Raw genomic sequence first — 21,531 nt, 5'->3', positions numbered from 1 at the left:
TTCTGTCTAGTATCATTGAAATGTTCTGTTACATATTTTATCCAAATCTGTGCTTTATTCTCTTCTTCTAGAACTATTTTTCCATTTTCGTCTCTTAGAGACACTATTTGCTTTTTCCTCAGTTTTCCAGAAATTTCGTTGATTTTCTTATACAGATTGAAATTATCATGTTTCTTCTGAAGCAGTTCAATTTCAGTACATAAATTTTTCATCCAATTTTCCTTGGCTTCTTTTATTTTTTTCTCGATGATGTTATGTGTTTCTGTATACCTGGCTAGGTCTTTGTTTTTGTACATTCTTGTTGTATCAATAAGAGAAAGAATCTCATCTGTCATCCATTCCTGTTGTTTTATATTATTCACATAACCTACTTCTTCACTTGTTGTTACGATGGCATTCTTTAAGCTATTCCACAGAGATTCCACACTTTTATTTTCTTCTATGTTAATCTGTTGTAATCGCAGGTTAAGTTGTGTCTTGGCACTTTTATTTATGTTCAGGTCTTTCAGTTTTTTTACATCAATTTTCTTTTTCTTCTTTTGTGATTTTTTAGCTGATTTTAATCTAAGACGTACTTCTGCAACTATGGGATTGTGGTCTGATGAGATATCTGCTCCAGGATAAGTCTTTGCACTCTTTATACTACTGTGGAATCTTTTATTTATCAGTATATAATCAATTTGATTTCGGACAATGTTATGTTGGTTATCTTGAGGCGATTTCCAAGTGTACAGTCTTCTGGGTGGAAGTTTAAACCAGGTATTTGCTATTGCTAGATCTTCTTCCTGACAGAACTGGACTAGGTGATCTCCTCTGTCATTTCTGGTGCCTAAGCCATGTTCGCCAACAATTTCTCCATCACCCCCTCTTCCTACTTTTGCATTGAAGTCACCCATTACTATGTTTATATCATGTTTCTTTGTTAGGTTTTTAATCTCTTTTAGGTGTTCAAAAAAATCTTCAACATCTTCTTCACTTTTGTCAGCTGTGGGTGCATAAGCTTGGATGATATTTATGTTAACGGGGTTTCCCTTAAGTTGTAACAGCATTATCCTTTCAGAAAATGGAATCCAATTTAGTACTGATTTATTGATTTCTTCATCTACTATTACAGCTACACCATGTCGATGTTTGTTCTCATCATTCCCAGAGTAATACATTGTTGTATTATCTTGTTGACACTTTCCAGATCCTGGCCATCTTGTCTCGCAAATTCCCAAAATCCGGATGCCCAGCCTCTTCATTTCTCAGGTGGCATTTCTTAATTTGCCAGCTTCGTACAGAGTTCTGACATTCCAAGTTTCAATTTTAAAAGTGGACACCATTTTGAGCCCGGAGATTCTTCACACCCCTGTCCCATTTAAGGGACGCCGGGAACTTGGGGCCAATTGTTTGCTCGCCATGGTGGTTGTTCTGGAGATAAGGTAGAGCAGTAGTTTCTCCTTTTGCTTTCTGCTCCGCAGTATTACAGACGTACACAATATAATCATATTGCCATCTGCAAATCTCTGATCACAAGCTTTTCCGTCATCATTTGGCTTCAACCTTGTGTCAGTACTGACAATGCTGCTTCCCAATGTCAGGGGCAGTGACCCCAGCAGGTACTTATTTAATGGCGGCACTACTCGCCATGTCACTGAGTTGTCATTGGGCTTTGTGAGGTTTTAAGTGATACAGAGTTGCCACTTCTGCTCCCCCATGCCCTGATAGCTCAGTCGCTGTTGGTCCACGGCTGCTTATTCGTCAGATTGCTCTGCTTATATCGCAGCTATCCTCCATATCTGAAGGCTGTTCCCCGATCCGCCACCTGGGGACGCACCCGGTAGTAGTCAGCTCTGCCCCGGGAGATTCTAAACCACAGCTAGAAAAAACTATTAATATTTTAAATGACTCTTGTAAAACTTATGGTATGAAAATAAATCATCTTAAAACAAAAATAATGAAGATAGGTAGAGAAGAAGAAAATATTTCTATAAATCTCAAAAATCATCTGCTGGAACAAGTTAATAAATATGTTTATCTTGGCAATCTTATATCTAGTAACCTCAACAATATGGAAACAGTAAAACACAGGCTAAACCTAGGTTGGACCAACATTAATAAACTAAACAAAATATGGAAAAATAAAAAAATCCCAACGAGTCTAAAATTAAAATTATATAAAACAATTATTATCCCAATGTCTACTTATGCCTCAAAAGCTTGGAGATTAACTCAACAACCAATCAAGAAACTTCAAGCATTTGAAATGAAATGCCTCAGAAAAATTAATAACACCCACTGGATGGAACACAAAACTAATGATCAAGTCAGAACAGATTTAAACTTCAAAGATAATATAATAGACACAATCATTAAGCATCAACTGAGATGGTTTGGTCATATTCAGAGAATGGCCCCTCATAGACTCCCATATTTAGCTCTGAATGGATATATAGGAAGCAAAAGACCTAGAGGCAGACCAGAAGTACTTGGATAAAGTTACTGAAAGAACATTCCCATCTACCCAGCTATAGAGTCATGAGTGAGATGGCTAAAGATTGCGATAAGTGGAGAACTTTTCTTCTTAGTGGACTCAACCCATTATCAAGTGGATAAGATGAGATGAGAGATGAGATTCACCATTACTTAGAGATCTCTTATTTCCTTCACCTCCTCCAATATATCCCCCTACTAAGTATATGACCTACATAACATCTTTGTTTTCTGAGTTTTAAAACCTAAAACTCACCTTTGACTCACACCACTAGTAACTATTCTCTTCTGGGATACCTCCCCCATATACACTATGTGCTGATACCTAACAGACAGCCAATCTTCAACACCAATGCACTAATCTAATATCCAATCCCATCCATTTAGTTTAATCATCAACTTATCATATGGCAATATATGAAAAGATTTTTGTAAAATCTGAGTATACCACAATGTATCCATCTTATTTATTCAATGCATTTGTTGTCTTATTGTAATAAGTAAGCAGATTACTAAAACATAACCTTACTTCAGCAATTCCATGCTGTCCATGGTAGTGTCAATCCAATACTGGATCTAACTAACCTTTCCAACACTAACTACAACGCTTGGTGCATAAATATGCCTATAATTTGATGCTCGAGTTCTGTCATCTCCCTTATGAAGCAACAATCTTGCCTTCCTTCCACTCTTTTGTTATTATTATTCACGCCTCCATGGAGTCAAAAGACTCATCGTGGGAGGTCCTTCCTAAGAAACACAAAGTCTATCATACTACTCCTTAAACTCATTGACCGTTCTCGCACTCACCACTCCATCAGGCAATGCATTCCATGGTTCAACCACCATCCATGCAAAGAAACCACTCCTCACCCTCTTGCTCACAGATTCCTTTCGCAACTTCCAGGGATGGCCTCTTGTCATCAATCCTTCCCGATGTTCAACCAAGCGAAAGAACTCCCCAGTGTCAACTCTGTAACCACCTCTCAACAATTTAAAAGTCTCAATCATATCACCTCTCCTCCTTCTATCCACCAAACTCTGCAGTCCACATTCCCTCAGCCGATCCTCATAACTATCATTATACAGTCCTGAAACCATCTTTGTTATCTGCCTTTGTACCCTTTCCACAGTTAATTTATCCCCTTCAAATTCTGGGAACCAAATCCGAGAACAATCTGATCAGGGTCTTATACAACGGAATGATGACTATTTTATCTCTGCAGGTCAGCGTCCTTCTCATTATTGCAGCAATCCTCTGTGTTACCTTCACCACCTTTGCAATATGTCACTTAAATTTCAAGTTTCTATCAATCATCAACCCCAGATCTCTTGTCTCCCCTACTTCCTCCAGTACAACAACTCCTCCAATAGAGTATGAAGTGTCCCATCGATGTTTCCCAAACCTCAAGACCTTACATTTTGCTGCATTAAACTGATACCCACATTCATTTGCCCATCTATCTAGCTTATCCAAATCCTCTTGCAGGGCTGCCGCATCTACACTATTACTAATAATCCTTCCCAGCTTTGCATCATCCGCAAACAACTGAATATCCCCTTGCAATCCACTGACAAGGTCATTGATATAAAGGTTAAAAAATATAGGTCCCAGTACTGAGCCCTGTGGGACCCAACTTGTAACCCTCTGCTTCCTTGAAACTGCCCCACCAAACATAACTCTCTGATACCTATCAGACAGCCAATCCTGAATCCAGTTGACCAATGTGACATCCAGACCCATGTGCTGCAATTTAAATATCAGCTTATCATGTGGCACCCTGTCAAATGCCTTCGCTAAGTCTAAGAAAATGACAGTATATGCCTTTCCCTCAATCTAATGCTCTTGTAACTTTATCATAAAAGGCTAGCATATTGCTAAAACAAGAGTGCCCCTTCACAAATCCATGTTGACTCTCACAGATAACATTACCGTCATCTGCTCAATGCTGTATTTGGTCCTTCACGACTTTTTCCAAGATCTTACTAACTACTGATGACACACAAACTGGCCTATAATTAGACACTTCCAGTCTGCTACCACCCTTATGCAATGCCACTATCTTACCTTCCTTCCATTCCATGGGCACCTTTCCCACAGCCAGACTTTCATTGAAAAGCCACTTCAAAGGCACTGTCAGTTCCCTAGCACATTCTCTCAAAACTAATGGTGAAATACCATCCAGTCCCACAGCTTTACTGACATTCAGAGTACTCAGTATTTGAAACACACTCTCCTCCTGTACCTCTAAACCTCAAACCTGCCCAATCCCTCTAGCAGTAAAACTGACTCCTCCAGGATGAAATACTCTAATGTTAAACATACTTGATGTAAGACTCATATTAAACAAGCATAGCAAAACAGATGTCATCTCGCTGGCACATTCCCTCAAAATACAAGGTGATATATCATCAAGTACCAAGTCCCATCAAGACTTATTAACACCAAGTTTACTCATTTCCCCATATACATCATTTTGTATACCTCATGTTCACTTGCAATCAAGTCTCTCCTCCTACTCTTATGCTGCTTTCAAAACTGCACATGATATCACATTCACAAGGATAAAACAGCTTTATGAACTACACATTTAATATTTCAACTATATTCTCTGCAGCAGTTATCCCTTTACCAGTTTCTTCAATCAGTGTCATCCTTCCATAATCATTATTTTTTCTGGTGGCAACAAATCAAAAGAACTGCATAGTTTTTTTTTTTTTTTGGCTTCATTAGCTAATTGCCGCTCATTCTGCTTTTGCTACTCTTACCAACTGTCACCCTCCTTGCCTGTTCTTTGTATTCCTCATTATTACAACTGATTATTACAACTTATTTTATGTTGTTTCCATAATGTTTCCACTGTATTGTCTGTTAATCTCAGATTCATCCATTTTACATCTACCCTATCTTCTGATATTTCGAATACATTTAGACATTGCTTCTACTAGATACTTATTGAAGAGTACTTAAGCAGCATTGATCTCTTTTCCACACAGCTCCTCATTCCATTCTATAGCTGCAAGCTGTATTCTGAGCTTTTCATTAGTTTTAATGGATGTACCTTTGAAATACATCATGTAAGTGGGTGGAGGTCCCTCCCCTCCATCCTGAAAACTTGGGTTTTACATCCTTGAAATCAGACAGACTGGCTCCATGAACACAGAGGTCTGTTTACAGGCATAAATACTTGCCATTAGGGGATGCAGAAGAAAGGTAGCATGCTGGCTGCATTAATTCACTGAGACCTCTAATCAAGGTACTTTACCCATCGTAAGGAAATGGATGATTTGAAGAAGAAGAATCGTTGAAATGGACAAGGTTAATGGTGTCTGAGTCATGACTTGAAAAATACTGCCTGGAGAAGAGGAAACACAAACTGGAGTTCATATTGTGGAGGCCAAAGATCACATTTGATACTTCAGGCTTCCAATAAGCAAGGTAATGGTATTTCACCCATTCTTATTTTATTTTATTTTATTTTTTTTCTGCATGGCATAAGAAAAAATTTTAAACCTTTATATCTCAAGAAGGAACTTCACTGGTATAAGAGAACTTCTGTTTTTAAAACTCTATTTTTTTGAAAGAAATTAATTCAGTGCTCCCTAAAGCAAGTATAATTTCTGCCAACTTTCCTGTATAAAAGGTTTTGAGTTAAAATAGTATTTACTTGGTTTAATAATACAGGTATTATTATTATTATTATTAATATTATTATACGGGCACCTCTATGAAGTTGGAAGACTCATTGCAGGAGACCCAAACTATCAACAGAATCTATCATACCTCTCCTACAACCATTACCAAACAAAGTGCTCACAACTGACACTGGCAAACCATTCAATTCAACGTCCAGGAATGACCTGTTGTTCTGCACCCTCTAGCCAGGTGCTGAAACATTTCTAATACATTAATCCCATAAACCTTTGCACAACTTAAATATTTCTATCGTATCCCCTCTTTTTCACCTATCAACCAACTTCTGCAATCCACACACCTTCAAATCTATCCTCATAGGTAACATTCTACAGACCACTCACCATCTTGGTTGCTTGCCTCTGAATCTTGTCCACCAGTTTCTCATCCAACAAGAAACCCAGGACACCAGACCAGAGCACAGTAATCCAGATGTGGAGATATGACTGGAAGTGTCTAATTATAGGTCAGTTTGTGTGTCATCAGTAGTTGTTAAGATCTTGGAAAAAGTAGTGAGAGACCGTATACAAAATTGGGCAGATGAGGGTAATGTTATCTGTGAGAGTCAACATGGATTTGTGAAGGGGCATTCTTGTTTTAGCAATATGCTAGCCTTTTATAATAAAGTTACAAGATCATTAGATGAGGGAAAGGCATATACTGCCATTTTCTTAGACTCAGTGAAGGCATCTGAAATGGTGCCACATGATAAGCTGATATTCAAGTTGCAGCACATGGGTCTGGATGTCAGATTGGTCAAATGGATTCAGGATTGGCTGTCCGATAGGTATCAGAGAGTTGTGTATGGTGGGGCAGTTTCAAGGAAGCAGAGGGTTACAAGTGGGGTCCCACAGGGCTCAGTACCGGAACCTATATTGTTTAACCTTTATATCAGTGACATTGTCAGTGGATTGCAAGGGGATATTCAGTTGTTTACGGATAATGTGAAGCCGGAAAGGATTATTAGTAATAGTGCAGATGTGGTAGCCCTGCAAGAGGATTTGAATAAGCTAGATAGATGGACAAGTGAATGGGGGTATCAGTTTAATGCAGCAAAATGTAAGGTCTTGAGGTTTGGGAAACATTGATGGGACACTGCATACTCTGTGGGAGGAGTTATACTGGAGGAAGTAGGGGGAGACAAGAGATCTGGGGTTGATGGTTGATAGAAACCTGAAATTTAGGGGACATATTGCAAAGGTGGTGAAGGTAACACAGAGAATTGCTGCTATAATGAGAAGGACACTGACCTGCAGAGATAAAAGGGTTATCATTCTGTTGTATAAGACTCTGATCAGACCACACTTAGACTATTGTTCTCAGATTTGGTCCCCAGAATTTGAAGGGGATAAATTAACTGTGGAAAGGGTACAAAGGCAGATAACAAAGATGGTTTCAGGACTGTACAATGTTAGTTAGGAGGATCGGCTGAGGGAATGTGGACTTCAGAGTTTGGTGGATAGAAGAAGGAGAGTGATATGAGTGAGATTTTTAAACCGTTGAAAGGTGGTTACAGGGTTGACACTGGGGAGTTCTTTCACTTGGTTGAGCAGTAGGAAGGAGTGATGACAAGAGTTCATCCCTGGAAGTTACAAAAGGAAACCGTGAGCAAGAGGGTGAGGGGTGGTTTCTTGCATGGAGGGTGGTTGAACCATCGAATGCATTGCCTGGTGGAGTGGTGAGAGCGAGAACGGTTAATGGGTTTAAGGAGTGGTATGATAGACTTTGTGTTTCTTGGGGGGGGGCTATCAAGACTTCCCCTTGATGAGTCTTGATAGACTGTGTTTCTCCACATGGAAGGACCTCCCATGATGTGTCTTTTGACTCCATGGAGGCATGAATAATAATAATAATATCAAAGCCTTATAAAGAGGAATAACATAACAACTTCCTTATCTCTACTTAATATGTTCTTCAATAGCCAAGTAATCTTATGAGCTACCTTAGCAATATGCTAAACTTCAAATCTCTATCTACCACCACCCCTAAATCCCTAGCTTCATCTATTTCATGTGGTTCCATCAATGTGGTATACGACTTGTAATCGATTTTACCCAAAATGCATAACTTTACATTTCTCCACATTAAACTGATACCCATTACCTTTTGCCCATACTGACAACCTATTTAAATCACACTGCAAGTTCTCCACATCATCTTGATTAGCTATTACTCTACCTAATTTTGTATCATCAGCTGAATATTTCCTTTTAGATGATTTCCTATATCATTTATGTATAAATTGAATAGTAGTGGTTCTAGCATGGAAAAACATAGAAATAAATAATATACAAAGCGGCTTCAAGGAAAATGTAGATACAAGAGAAGGTATTTCAAGAAACCCTGGCGCCCATATCTAGGCACAGTAGTCTAGATGGGGTCTTATCAAGGCTCGATACAGAGGAACAACAACCTGTTTGTCTCTGCTTGTTAAAGTATTTTTCAACAGCCAAGTGATTTGATGAGCTGATTTAGCCACTTTTGCAACATACTACAGACTGAGAAGTAGTTCTCTAAATGGAGGCTACAAGTAAACCCCCAGAAGAGCATAGCCATACTATTTACCAGAAGACCGATGCTTCCCAAAGAGGACATCCACCTGTTCAACACAAAACAGGACAGAACCATCATAGAAAAACATTTAGAAAAACAAAAAGATGTGTATTTCTGCTTCATAGATTACAAAAAGGCATTTGACAATGTTTAACATGAACAATTAATTGAAATCCTTTCAGAAATAGGCATGGATGGAAAAGACATTAGACGAATAACTAATCTTTACCTGCCACAGACTGCATCTTTCAGAATATATGGAGAGACCTCAGTAGAATTCCCAGTTCAGAAAGGTGTGAGACAAGGTTGTGTCTTGTCTCCGATTCTCTTGAACCTATACACAGAAGAAATATTTCAGGTGGTATAGTCACTTAAATAGAATGGGAGAGGAAAGATTAGCAAAACAAGTGTTCTCTGCCAGGTTGGCAGGAAAACGACCCAGAGGAAGACCAAGATATAGGTGGATTGATACGGTACAAAGTGCCTTAGACGATAGAAATATAAGATCTGATAATGTTGGAGTCTTGACAAGTAACAGACTGATTTGGAGGAAAATTGTAGATAGGAAGTTAGTAATGATGTAATTTTTTCATGTAGTACTGTCATATCCTGTACACCCCTTGAGGGTACATGGCAGGAATTTGATGATGATGATGATGATGATGAACTAGTTTGATGCAATATACCATGGATGCTAGCATTCAGGAAGAAAAAAGAGAGAGACATCAGTAGCTAGTTAAAAAATAGAGCATGTAATGTGTAAATATGTAATGGAAAAGGTAAGTACACACCTAAATGTGTAATGGAAAAGGTAAGTATCAGGTTATAGAAAAGGTAAGCGCATGCACACACGCAGAGTTAATCTTCGACTTACAACCACACAAACTCATGAGAGCCATATCTTTGTAAAAAATTCATATTATATTATTTTTAATGTCGAACACTTGGTCATAAAGTCTAATGTCATCTGCTGCATGATAACGACTTTTCATTTGTGATATTTTAATGGTATATTTTTTGTGAAAATGGTCATCAGACAAAAATGTGATTCTTCTAGTGGTGTGGAAAAGAAAGAGCCCATTGAATTACAGGCAACTGGGTGGTGTTATCAGTAATTGCAATGCAACACCTATGATGCACCAAACACAGATGCAGTTGATATGCAAATATACTCCCCCATCATTCCTATGGATGTGTTTATAAAGGCAAATGGAGGCCTGCAGTGTCATTTACCATATGTTAGAATAAAATCCAGAGAAGACCTCAGCGACTTTGAAAGGGCATGATTGTTGGAGCCAGGTTGGCAAGTGCATCTGTGACCAGAACAGATGAAATTGCACATGTTGAGGAACAATCTCTAAGGTTATGTCAGCATGGCAGTCAACAGGACAAACATCATTATTATTATTATTATTCCTGACACCTCCAAGGAGTCCGAAGACTCATCGCGGGAGGACACTGTCTCAACTACAACTGTCTCAACCACTACACTGAACCACTACTACGAACCATCTCCATCAACGCCATCTACCGCCCACCTCCACCACTAGTATGTTTTGTCTGTAAATTGCGTGTGTTCTGAAGGGCCGATTTGTCTGTATGCGGGATGAAAAACCCGAGTTTCCGGGAGAAAAAACCCTGCTACCTCCGTATGAGATCGGCTATCATCAGCGAAATGCAATAGTACACAAAGGCACTTACTGCAAGAGAAGGATGTTTGAGCATTAGTGTGCTGTACAACAAAAAATAGGCAGGCTACTGCTGAGTAATTGTGTGAAAAATTCAATACCTGTCATGAGAAACCCATTTTAACAAAACTCTGCAATGGAGACTACACAGTGTTGGATATCATGATCAGGTTGCCTTACACAAGCCTTTGATCACTCCTGTCAACACGTCATTGCATCAGCGGTGCAAAGATTACAGGCAGTGGACTACATAACAGTGGAGGGATGTGATATGGTCCGATGAATCCACATTCACACTTTTTGCTGCAAATTGACAAATAAGTGTGTTTCCAACTGTGAAAGGTTTTGCTGCTTCTGTAATGGTATGAGGCACATTCTCATGGCATGAATCGGGTCCACTTGTATTTGGAAGGCAAAATTGGATGCTACACATCATCTTTCAATGATAAGTGATCATCTTCATCTCTATGTTGACACACTTTTCTCCTACACAGTCACCCACATTTCAACAGGATAATACTTCCATTCATCGAGCAAATGTGGCCACCTGGTTTGTGGAACATGACAGTGAGGTGTCCTGTCTGCCATCCCGATCACCAGACTTAAATGCTATAGAACATTTATGGGACATTATGGAGTGAGCAACCTTTCCCACCTCCAAAGAACAAAAGCGAATTGATCCAGTTTCTGTTGGATGAATGGTGCAAAATTTCTCCTGTTGAGTTCCAAACACTGACAGAGTCTCTCCCTCGAAGAATAGAGGCTGTATACTAGATGCCCACAGCAGACCAATGAAATATTAATCGAAATGTGACACTGTTTCTATTTTTTTTGTCCATTACCTATATATATATATATATATATATATATATATATTTACAACCAAGTGATTGACTCAGTTTAATGATGTTTATAATTATTAACTGACTTAAAACACTGAGAGAACAAAAAAATATACGAGATTTAATGAGGTTTCACTACTAGTTTCATCAGAAACGCCGACTTCATCAGGTGAATACAATACCAGAAAGTAAACAACATCTTAAAAATATATTGTACTTTAACAAATACAGAGTTTAGAACCATCTCTGTATCAGACTCTATTTTAAACACAACTACTACTTCTAAACTCTGTATTTGTTAAAGTACAATATATTTCTAAGATGTTCTTTACCTTCTGGTATTGTATTCACCTGATGAAGTCGGTGTTTCCGATGAAAGTAGTAGTGAAACCTCATTAAATCTCTTATATTTTTTGTTCTCTCGGTGTTTGTCAGTTATTAATTATAAACATATATATATATATATTTTTTTTTTATTTATGTTTTATTTATATTTATTTTATTTATGTTGTTAATTTATATTTTTATTTTTATATTTTAATATTATTTATTAAAAAGGTAGTACAGATGACCCTAAAAATTATAGAGGTATAAGTATTCTAAATTCCTGTTACAAAATATATAGCAGAATTTTAAATAAAGTAATAAAATATTCTGAAGGCTTTATTTTAGAAGTACAGAATCGATTTACATGATCATCCTCTTCTAAAAGACCCGGCCTTTTGCCTAAAATTAATCATAGATGAAAGAATCTTTCTTTTAAGGTTACACGGTGATCAGTATTCATATTTATGAATTTAGGGACACAAAACACGTGTTGAAAAGATTATTTTACTGATTAATAATAAAATAATAACTTGACGTTTCGACCCGTGTATTGAAGTCATCATCAGAAGGATACATGTGTATAAGAACCAAGCTACATGCTGTTGCACTCTATACAGGTAAATTACATCTACGTTGTTAACTAATCTTTTTTCTTAGCCTGCCCTCTAGTGATAAAAGAAATAAATAAAAAATTACCAATAAAAACTACAATAAACTCTGCTAAAGTCCTCATGTACTAGGATTCTTCTGGAATTATACAGTTCATATTGTTATATTACAATTATCTTCTGGATTTGTATGGTACAGGTTGCTATTGAATGTTCAGGGAAAATAAAAAAACACTTCACCAAGTCTTCTTGTATTGAGATTTTTCTTTGTGGTTGCTATGAAAGTTGCAGATGGGTCCTCCACATTCTTGGAATGGTTAGACCATCATTTTTATTCAGATTCGGATCATGTTTGAGCATTTCACATGCTTCCTTGAATTTCCACTTGAACCAGGTTTTAGTGTGGTGTAGGGACTTGGTACCTTTCCAATGAATTCTGTGGTATGTTTGGAGTGCGTGGTCAGAAAGGCCGGTTTTCCAAAATGGAGATATTTTATGTGTCGTTTGTGTTCATCCTTCCTGATTGGGATGGTTCGTCCTGTTTCCCCTATGTATGGTATGTTACATGTGCAATGTATTTTGTAAACCCCTGGGTGGGATAGGTGTGGCAGAGGATCCTTGGAAGAACTGAGTAGGTGTCTTAATTTTGTCAAGGGTTAAAAGGTGGTTTTGATGTTGTATTTGTGTAGTGTTCCATCTATTTTTTTCTGAAATGCCTCTAACATATGGTATAGCAATAGCATTCTTGAAATCTTTTTTGTTATTAGTAGTATCTTTGTGGAGGATCTTGTGAATGGTTTTTATAAAGATATGTTTCATGGACATATTCATTTGAACAAATAGTTTGAGCTCAGTGTTTAAGGGTGCTTATGACCCCTAGTTTTTGTGCTGGGTGGTGATAAGAAGTTTTGTGTATGTACTGGCCTGTGTGTGTAGGTTTGCAGTAAACTGAGAAGGAGAGACAGCCTGAAGGAAGACGTGTGACAAGCGTATCTAGGAACGGAAGAGAGTTGTTTTTTTCTATTTCAATGGTGAATTGGATGCATTTGCATTGTTTGTTCAGGTGGCTAAGGAATGTATCTAGTGCTTCACAGCCGTGGGGGGCCAAATGGCAAAAATATCGTCAATGTATCTGAGCCAAATTTTGGGCTTTAGGCACACCGACATTAGAGCTCGTTGCTCAAAGTCTTCCATATAAAAGTTCACTATTGGGGGAGAAAGTGGTGAGCCCATGGCTGTACCCTCTTTTTGAAGGTAAAAATTGAAGGTAACAAAAATTAAAAGGATATAAACCAAAAAATTGTGAAATATTTAAAAAGAATAGGTGTAATTAACTCTATATTTAAACCTAACCTAGTTCAAAAACAAACCAGACTAAAAGTATACAATATATTAGCCCCTACCAGTCCTATTGTATGGAAGTGAAATCTGAACAATAAAACAAGATTAATAACAACCAAAATGAAGTTTATGAGAAAAACTGCAAAGTATATTCTATTTGAAATGAAGAAATTATGAAAGAATTAAACCAGGAATCAGTAATAGAAAAAATTAAAAAATATAAACATAAATTGATGGAACACATTAAAAGAATGAAAATTACCAAAACAATCCTTTCCTTCATGCTTATATGGAGATCAGAATACGTTATGAAAAATTATGAAGACAACTACCATGTTAGAGCAAAACTACTTTAGTTTAATATAAACCAAAATGAACACTCAACGTTTTGACCTTCATATCAAGGTCATCATCTGGAGCATACATATATACAAAGAAACAAGACGCACTGCAAAGAAAAAATACTTGTTTTGCTAATCTTTCCTCTCCCATTTGTATAAGTGACCATACTGACTGAGATTAGCTCTGCTAACACATTCCTAGATGTTAACAGTGAGGATATTAGTAAAGAACTTAAATCCTAGTTTTTAATGTGATATTGTTACTGATGCCATCTGTTCACACCTCTAATCTTTCTCAGGACTCTCATATCTGTGGTCTCTAGTCTCCCGTTACAACAATTATTGGCCTGACCTGTGGTGAAAAAAATGTTTGTCATTTTTGTAATTTGTAATTTTGTAAGCTAATAGATCATAATAATAATAGGACTCTAGCTTTGATTCAAGTTTTTTTTTTCAACCAGAGGTCAGGCCAATAACTGTTGTAACAGTTGGTCAGTAACTTTAGCAAACCATGTAGATTGTAGTGCAGCTTGTTTCTTTGTATATATATGTATGCTCCAGATGATGACCTTGATGTGAAGGTCGAAATGTCGAGTGTTCATTTTGGTTTATATTAAACTAAAGTTTTGCTCTAACATGGTAGTTGTCTCCATAATTTTTCATAATGTATTACCAAAACAAGCCTTAAATTATAAACCATTAGGAAAAAGAAAACCAGGACGTCCTCTCAAGAGATTCAATGATGACTTCTAAGGCCAGAACAGGCCATTCTAGGGGCCTAAATCCTTGACAAGCATGATGATAAATATATATAATTATATAATAAAAATAATATGGCTACCGAGCACACCCCTAGATAGTGGATAGGGAGAAACCCTGACTACCATCCATTGGATATCAAGGCAGCTCTGAATATATATTGTATAAAGAGCCATGGGTCAGTGGTTTTGGGACTGGCAATCCCATGTGAAAATATTGCCATTCACCAATCCACAGTAGGCTGGTGTGGCAAATTATGGCCCGATCTTCCAAGATGAAGCAAACAGAAATGAAATGGCCCTCGTTCCCTAGAGGCCAGATTGTTACTTCCTATGGCATCAGGCAGTTAAATATGAAGGCAGAAGGTGATAAGAATCCCTGGGTAACCAGATCATGCTGCCATTGGAAACTAGACCATGGAACTTGAAACTGTTGAACACAGCTAACTGAAGAGCTAAAGCAACCAAAATGGGATATTCTCATATTGTGCGAAGTTAGAAGTAATGGTGAAGAAATCCTTCAATTAAAAAATGGAGACATACTGTATTATAGAGGCCAAGATAAAGAAAGAATTTCTAAAGTTGAATTCATGATTAAATTGAAGAACATGAAAAAATTGAAGAATGACATAATAGAACTTGACAGTATATCTGATCGAATAGCATAAATCCAGAGTAATTTAATAAAAAGGTGGACACCATTTGGCAACTCCTATAGGTAGAGATGACCTTGCTAATGCTCCTGCCTGGTATCTCCACTTGGGCCTGGCTCCCACTGAAGAGACCTCAATAAAGGTCGAAACTAGTCTGGGTAGTGGCCCTTCCCTTAATGCATAACATTATACATATCTGCAAGGAGATGTGTTTTACATTATGGGAGATACCGAGATAGGAGTGATGTTAGCTTGCTCCACCTTTGTAACGAGTTGCCCGGTGTTGTACCACCTTACCCCAGTCCTGAAGATACTTTCAGGCGCAAACTTTGTTTGCTCACACTTGGATAAAGGATTAAACTAAATTTATTATAGAATAGCAAGTATTGTTGCCCAAATCTCAAAGAGATACACTCTTAAGATCATCCAAGTCTATGCACCAACAATAAGTCATATTGATGAAGAAACTGAAGACTTCTATGATATATCCCAACCTTACAATAAAGGAAAACATTTTCAGAATTGTAATGGGAGACTTTAATGCTAGAATTTTTATACAATAATCAGATGAAAGCTCGATAGGAAATTTTGGATATGGCATGAGAGATGATAGAGCAGCAAGGAGAATAGAATTTGCAGAAAAAGAACACTGTACATCATGAATTTGTTTTTAAAGAAAAAAACAACAACATAGGAAGTGGACATGGAAAATTTCAAATGGAAAAACTAGTGAAACTGACTTTATCCTCAGCAGTAAGAAACACATCTTATAAGCACCTTCAACATTGGAAGTGACCATCATATGGTATGCAGTAAAATTCAAATAATCTGCCAAAAAGAAAGAAGAAAAATGTTTCGAATGCCAAAGCAAAACATAGATGTACATAAACTCAACATTAAAAAAAGATATATTCCAACATGAACTAAACAACAGATTTAAAAATCTTGTTATAGATGATAATGCTGATCCATAAGAAATTAATGACATTATTACCCAAAACCTTTTACAATTGTTCACTTGAAATAGCTAGTACCACAGAACAGAAACAAGACAAAATTTCTGAAGAAACAAAACAGCTTATGAAAAATGGAAGCAAAATGAAACAAGCAAATAATCTACAGAATAAAATTCAATACACTGGATTGTACAAAACAATCAGAAAACTTATCACAGAAGAAATAAGGAAATTCAATTGTCAATTCATACAACAAACAATTGAAAACAATTGTAGTCTCAAAATACCAAGTAGCAATTGATGAATAGCAATAAATAGATGGTTGCAGTCAAACTACAAGGTGGAACCATAACCAAAGATAGATATGCCATAGTAAAAAGAATGGAAGAATTTTATTCAGTATTATCTCAGGATGAAGAATTAAATGAAGAAGAATACAACTATGAAATAACCAAAGTGCCATAGATTCCATTAGAAGAAGTTATTGTGTGGAACTTGCAAAGCTTGCAAAATGGAACAGCTGCAGGTGAGGATGGAGTTATAGCTGAGCTTCTAAAAGCAGGTGGGGAAATGATCTACAAAATCTTAGCAAAACTATTTACCTTATGTCTGAAGAAAAATTATGTACCAAGGACATGGAAGAAGAAGGCTATAATGATACATAAAAAAAGGTGAAGTAGAAGACTTGACGATCCACCAACCATCAGTCTACTATTGGTGGTTTACAAAGGGTTTACAACAGACTTGGCTCATAGACTTTGTACGACTGTAGACCTAGCACAACCAAGAGAACAGACAGGCTTTCAAAGTGGCTTTAGCACAACAGACCATATTCAAGTTGTACAACAGTTTAGCGAACAGCGTAATGAATATCAACTGCCATTTTTGTCTTGGTTGTATTGATTATGAGAAAGCCTTTGATTCAGTAAAACCTTGTGCAATACTTATGCATTACAAAACCAGAATGTGGAGAAGCCATACATCAGGACTAATAAATTAACTCATCAAACCAATGCAACAGCAGGCAGCAATTCATTTTAATGGAGAGAGAGAGAGATCTCTACTTTGGAAATACAGAGAGGTATAAGACAAGGTGACAAAATATCTCCAAAAACTGTTCACAGCATGCCTAGAAGAAATAATCAAACTTCTTGATTAGGAAGAAAAAGGTTTGAAGATAAATGGAAGATATTTAAGCCATTTAAGCTTTGCAGATGACATAGTTATCTTTACTTCAACTGCACATAAATTACAGACTCGTATCCATGAACTCCAAATTGCTAGCAAAACAGATGGCCTAAAGATAAACCTAAAGAATATCCAAGTAATGTTCAATAGCTATATCCAACCAGAAATAATAAAAATCAATAATGATGAAATTAAACAAGTAGATCATTACATATTACTTAGGACAATATATAGAAATAGAACAAAATATCATGAATGAAATTAAAAGATGCACAATGGTTGGGTGGAAAGCATTTAGAAAATTGCAGTCAATATTCAAAAGCCAACTACCATTATGCTTTAAGAGAAAAGTTTTTAACTGATATATTCTTCCTACATTGACATATCACTGTGAAACATGGACACTAAATGCAAAGGAAATTCAAAAATTAAGAGCAACACAATTTAGTATGGAAAAAAGTATGCTTGGTATCATAAGACTGGATCGTCACAAAAGGAATACGTGAATAAAAAATCAAACCAAAGTCTCTCTGACATAAGGAGAGTGAAACATCTGAAGTGGCAATGGGCTGAGATTATTCCTCAAAGACAAGATCAGTGGTGAACAAAAGAAGTACTGGTTGGATTCCATGAGTGGAAAAACGACCACGATGCCAATCTAAATCACAGTGGATTGATGATATCATCAGATTTGCAGGAGTAATGTGGGAAAGGAGAGCCATGGACAGAGAGTTTTGGAGTAATCTTGGAAAGGCCTTCATCCAGCAGTGGAGTGACAATGACTGATGATGATGATGATAGGGATTTCACACTACTTGTATATGGGGACTTCTGTATTACTTCAATCTTGGTATCTCTTCTGAGTCTGGCTCCTACTGATGAGACCTCAATAAAGGTCAAAACCGGTCTGGATAGTGATCCTTCCTGTAATGCATTGCATTATACGAGGGTGGTCTGAGAAGTTCTTGGCCTCGACTATAGATGGCAAGATTTTTTTTTTTTTTTCTAAGTTGATACATCTGTCATAAGCATCCATTTGAAATTGCAAGTCATTCTATCAAGTAGTTCATTTTATACAGCTATCTGAAGCAAAAGTGTTGTCTGTATTCCTTGAAATGGATAAAATTGAATATTGTGCAGCTAAAAATTCTTTGTAAAAGAAGGTTTAACACCAAACGAAATTCATTCGAAGTTCATAAAAGTTTATTATTATTATTACAGGTATCTCCATGGAATCAGTAGACTCATCACAGGAGATCTAAACTATCAAAACAACATCTATCATATCTCTTCTTGAATTCATTTAGAGACAAAGAACTCACAACTGAGTCAGGCAATGCATTCCACTCATTCACCACCCTCCAGGCAAAAAACCTCGTTCTCATGCCCTTGTTAACCACAGTTTTCCTTAATTTCTAGAGATGACCTCTTGTTCTTCCATCACTATCACACAGCTGAAACATTATCCCTGCATCAATCTTATAAAAACCTTTCAGTAATTTAAATATTTCTATCATATCCTCTCTTCTCTGCCTATCAACCAACCCCTGCAATCCACAAGCTCTCAATCTATCAATGTAGGGAGCATTTTTTACATCACTACCAACTTAGTCACTCTCCTCTGAACCCTTTCCACAGCCTCCTCATCTCCAAGGAATCCAGGTGACCAGACCTGAGCACAGTAATCCAAATGTGGGAGTATCAACACTTTATAAAGGGGAATAATAACCTCTTTATCTCTGGATGTTAGTGTGTTCCTCAATAACCAAGTAATCCTATGTGCAATCTTGGACACCTTAGCAATTTGTCCCCTGAACTTCATCTCCCTGTCTACCAACACCCCTAAGTCCCTAGCATCATCAATCTCTTGGAGTACCATTCCATCAATGTAGTGCACAGCTGGTAATCTTTTAATCCCAAAATGCATAACTTTACAATTTTCCACATTGAACTGACATCCATTTCCTTTTACCAGCTTATTTAAATCATCCTGCAAACTCTCAACATCAGCTTGATTTTTTATTGCGCTACCCAACTTTGCATCACTAGCAAACAACCAAATATCTCCCTTTAAGCCATTTCCTATATCATTTATCTACAAATTAAACAACAATGGCCCAAGCACAGAGCCCTGAGGCACACCACTGGTCACCTACCTCATCCTGGACTCTGCTCCTCCATACACACCACCTTCTGGTATCTTTCCCTGAGACATTCTCCTATCTATATCACCAGTTTAGTATCCATCCTCAACTGCTCCAATTTGCGGAACAGTATTCCATGGGGTATTCTGTCAAAAGCCTTAGCAAAATCCAGAAGTACCACCGTGTAGCCATTTCCTTTGTCCAACTCAGATGTCATTCTATTATAAAAAGCTAATAAATTGCTAAGGCAGGATCGACCTTTAACAAAACCATGTTGGCCCCTATAGAGTATCATATCCTGATCCACCCATTCTTGAATTTTGTCTTTAACCAACTTTTCCAATACTTTTACCGTCACTCCCGAGATGGTGATTGGTCTGTAATTAACTACCGCAGTCTTAGAGCCACCTTTATGCAAAGGAACCACTTTGCCTTCCTTCCCCTCCCTAGGGACCATACCAGATTTCAAACTTAAGTTAAATAACCAAGTAAGAGGCGTTGACAATTCCTTTGCACATTCGTGCAACACCCGAGCTGATATTCCATCCAAACTTACAGCAGTGTTTGCATTTAAATTCTGTAATATACTAAGTACCCCTGATTTATTAACTTCAATTCTCACATTAGTTATTGCTACTTATTGCTACAGGTACAGAGATATCCTCACTTGGGTGATAGACTTTTGAAAAGTGATCACTCAGTAACTCTACCATTACATCTGAATTGGTCACCTCGATATCATCAGCACCCACTAAGGTTATCCTTCCAAAGTCATTCTTCCTTTTACTTGCCACATAGAGGAGGAACTCTTTGAAATTACCCTTGATCTCCTTGGCTAAGATCTTCTCATAATCTGATTTAGCTTTTCTTACTATGCTCATAACCTTCCTAGCTTGAGCCTTGTACTTCTCATGGGTGTACTGATCGCCTTTTTCCTTGTAAATTATCCATAACATTTTCTTTTTTTGCAGATCAAGCTTAATACTACTACTCATCCATCTAATGCCTACCTTGTTTGTCTTCCTGACCATGGGGACACAATCTGATATTGCCTTCCTCAGATACCCGCTGATCATATCCCATGCACTGCTAACATCTTTCCCCTGCAATATGTTCTGCCATGGGACTGCTGCAAGCTCACTCCAAAGCTTGTTATAATTGCCTAACCTGTAGTTCCGTATATATCACTTCTCAATACCATGTCAAGTCCCAAGTCAATACCACATGATCACTCTCACCAACTGGAGGTAATGAGGACACCTTACTTATTCATATATCCTCTGAACCAATGACCAGGTCCAACACCCTCACACCATGTGTCCCTTCAGTTATGTGCTGTTTCAAGTAATTATCTCGTAGAAAATGTATGAATTCGATTTCCTTTTTGCCATGTGATATTTCCTCCTTCCAATTGATATCACCATAATTAAAATCCCCCATAATAATCAATAACCCTGCACTCATTTGCTAATGCAGGAATTCAATATCACCCCTATACTCCCTGGCCTATAGCAGTAACCAACTGTATATTTAGTTGCGTTGGTCACTAGTTCACACCAGACCGCCTTAAATGTACTATTATTCACATGTCTGTCATCTTGATATACTACTTTCTTCAGCTGCAACTCATCAGCTATCATCAACAGTACTCCTCCCCCCGTTCCATCTTCTCTATCCTCCCTAAAAATACTGTACCCATCAAATTCAATTCCAGTGACCACATCTTCTGCTGATAGCCAAGTTTCACTAATGCCTACAACTTTTGGTGAGATTGCACTGACTAATGCCAAAAATTCTTCCCTCTTATTTCAAATGCTTCTTGCATTGGTATACAAAAATTGCAGATTCCTTTTAGCTCTTGTACCGCTTTAGAAGTGATATACATGTCACTAATTTCAGTAGTCCCTTGCCAATTTTTATCCCCTCTATTCTGCAATTTATTCCACGAATAAGGATCAACAAT

At 37.3% G+C, this 21,531-nt stretch overlaps 1 protein-coding gene across 1 annotated transcript in view; it reads right to left on the bottom strand.

Moving 5' to 3' along the window:
- LOC150094616 (protein eyes shut-like) overlaps positions 1–21,531 on the bottom strand; it is a 198,797-nt gene that overhangs the window by 107,796 nt on the left and 69,470 nt on the right. The window lies entirely within an intron of this gene.

This window comes from Typopeltis vanoorti, chromosome 21 (genome assembly GCF_054136105.1).
Source record: "Typopeltis vanoorti isolate ZY-2024b chromosome 21, IOZ_Tvanoo_1.0, whole genome shotgun sequence".
Lineage (NCBI taxonomy): Eukaryota > Metazoa > Arthropoda > Arachnida > Uropygi > Thelyphonidae > Typopeltis > Typopeltis vanoorti.
Note: the sequence above shows the minus strand (reverse complement) of the source record. Positions and strands in the feature narration are given on the sequence as shown.